The 3,200-nt window shown below is 38.1% G+C and overlaps 1 pseudogene; it reads left to right on the top strand.

The window, feature by feature from the left end:
• Positions 1–946: 946 nt before the first annotated feature.
• LOC103261477 lies at positions 947–1,391 on the top strand (annotated as a pseudogene).
• Positions 1,392–3,200: the final 1,809 nt, after the last annotated feature.

Raw genomic sequence — 3,200 nt, 5'->3', positions numbered from 1 at the left:
GTTTCAAAAATTATCTTACTTGAGCCATACTTCATAGTATTAACTGTTTTTAGCAAGGGGAATTGTACCCCACATATTTAAAATGCAAATAAATATATTAACTAAATAAAAATTAAACAAAACAAAAAAAGCATATGGTATCACAGAAGCAGCATTTTAGACACGTGTACTTTTCTTTCTAGGATAGAGAGGGGAAGATTCTCTGTGAGGCCAGACAGAAATTTCTCTACAGAGCAGGATCTGGGCAACAGGGGGTGCTCAGGACACACCAAGCAGTTTCATGGCCCTGAAGCAGATGCACATGAAGATGAGAGAGGAGGGGTTTCTCAGCATGAGTCTTTTGGTTTCAAAACAAAAAATCAGAAAAAGGTAAAATAGGAATTTAGTAAAACCAGTGATGTGATTTTTAAGCTTTGTACTCTACTTGGAGCACGAATTAAACCAAACACAATGAGAAACACATTCAAAGAAATAAATTTCTAGTGATTTCAAACATATTAACAGAATGTGAACATGCATGGTTTAATTAATTGAATGTCTGAAAATATCATGAGTAACATTTTCCCAGGAGGTAGATTTGCAGAGAAAAAGCCCAGAAAGGCTTGTGTACCTGTGTGCCACTGGAACATGGGGTGGCTCACAGCAATTTTCCTGTGGCCATTTTCTTATAAGTTCTGGGTTCAAGAACTTCTGGGCATAAGAGTGGACAAGCATTATTAAACAAGAATTACAACTTGGGCTTCAGCACCATGGTTACATGGTTCATGTGTTATCTATTTTCTCCATGTCATGCTGGAGCATTTTTCAGCTATAAATTGCCATTTCTAATGAATATGCAAATAATCTGAGTACTATCAAGGTAAATACAGATATATCTGTACCGAGAGCAGCATCCACCAACCAATTCCCTTCCCTAGAGAAGCCCCTGAGAGCACAACTCCTCATCATGGATTGGAGCTGGAGAATCCTCTTCTTGGTGGCAGCAGCTACAGGTAAGGGGCTTTCACATCCCAGGGCTTAGGAAGGGACCACGCCTGTTCAGGGAGATTTCAACTACCCCTGTCTTCTGTCCACAGGTGTCCAATCCCAGGTGCAGCTGGTACAGTCTGGGGCTGAGTGAAGAAACCGGGAACCTCAGTGAGATCTCCTGCAAGGCTTCTGGATAAACCTTCACAGGTTATGCTATGAACTGGGTGCGACAGTCCAATGGAGAAGGGCTTGAGTGGATGGGAAGAATCAACCCTAGCAGTGGTGGAACAAACTATGCCCAGAAGTTCCAGGGCAGAGTCACCATGACCAGTGACACATCAACAAACACAGCCTACATGGAGCTGAGCAGTTTGAGACCTGAGGACTCAGCAACGTATTATTGTGCGAGAGACACGGTGTAAAAATCCACATCCTGAGAGTGTCAAAAACCCTTAGATGGAAGGCAGCTGTGCTGGACTGAGGAAGATGATGAGACTCATAAATTTCAATTTTTCTTGGAAAATGTTGTTAGGTAAATATGAAGAAGAAGCAATGTAAACATACATTGACTCTAATTATAAAAGAAATATTTCATTAAACAATCACAATTTATGCAAAATATACAGACTGGAGAAATCATTCCTGTGTACTTATCAGAGGAGACATGAGTTTTCAAATCTGACTGATAAATAAGGTTTCAAGATTATTCACACTGTATGTCAAACTATAATTCTTAAGAATGAGCCCAAATACCTTCCACAAAATTCAGCACTTACTTCAACACACACTGTGAGAGTAGATTTAGGGTCACAGTAGAATTGAAAAGAAGGCATAGAGCATTCCCACACTTCCTTTTCCCACATGCACAGTCTTCCCCACTATCACCATTGTGCACCTGCATCCTATATATGTTACACTTGTAGACCTTTATCAATATATCATTAAATTTATTTCCTGGTGTTTCCTTGCCATAACAGTCCTCAATTATCTGAAAACACCACAGGCTTTTCAAACGTGTTACAGAGAACTTTGCCAATAGGTGAAAAACTGAGTGAGACTATTTTTTCTTGCACTTTTCTTTCTATGACTCATATATTCCATACATATTTAGAATTCACCTGAATCTTAATGTTGTATTATCCTTCAGAGAGGGTATCATCCCCAACATTTTTTAGGTAAGTTAAGATCTCTAGAAGACCAGAAGCTTCTGGTAAATATGATGAATACCCTTAAGAGAAGTGAATCCTTTGCATAGCAAAAGAAAGCATCAAGAGAGCAGGGAGACAACCCTCAGAATGGGGGAAAAAATATTTGTTAAATGTATATCTGACAAAAGCTGAACATACGAGATTTATAAGGAAATCAAATGAGCTGACAGAGAAAACAACAAAAACAAATTTATCCTAATAAAAAAATAGGCAGGGGACATCATCAGATACTTCTCAAATAAAAACATATGAGTAGCCAACACAGTAAAGCAAAAATGCTTAGCTTCACTAATCTTCAGATAAATGTAAACTCAGAAACACACTGAGATACCACTTACTCCGGTTATGATGGCCATCAATCATAAATAAAAAAATAAAAATAAATAAATAAATAAATAAAAGATGTCGATGTGGATTTGGAGCATAGGGGCTGCTTCTACACTCTTGTTGAGTTTACAGCCTAGACCACCCTCTGTGTAAAATAGTGTGGCAGTACTAAGAGAACTAGATATTGACCTCCCTTGTGATTCAGCATTACTCTTCCTGGAAATATACCTGAAGGAGCACAAAGCATTCTACAAAAAAGATACTTGCACAAACGTTTCATTGTACACTATTAACAAAAACAAAAATATAGAACCAAACTTACTTTCCATGAAAAGTAGAATACACAGAGAAAATGTAGTACATACACATGATGGAATACTATGAAAGTGTAGAAGGACAAAATCATGGACTTCACAGTAAATTGGATGGAATTAGGGACAAACATTCTTAGAGATCAATCACAGAAACCATGAACAGGATACCACATATTCTCACTCATAATTGAGACCTGAAGTTTAATCACAATAATACAAAGAAGGGATTGGCAGGTGTGGAACACTGCCAGGGAATGGGAAAGAGGAAGAACTTAACAATAAATGGCAATTGATCATAAAACAGGGATACTGAATACCAGTTTTACGCCCAAAAGTCACCTCGACCTAGCTTACTTATGCACTTAATCCTGACTTTTACCCA

This window comes from Carlito syrichta, unplaced genomic scaffold (assembly GCF_000164805.1).
Source record: "Carlito syrichta isolate Samal-C Ts95f unplaced genomic scaffold, Tarsius_syrichta-2.0.1 Scaffold303714, whole genome shotgun sequence".
NCBI lineage: Eukaryota > Metazoa > Chordata > Mammalia > Primates > Tarsiidae > Carlito > Carlito syrichta.
This window is presented reverse-complemented; position numbering and strand designations above follow the sequence as displayed.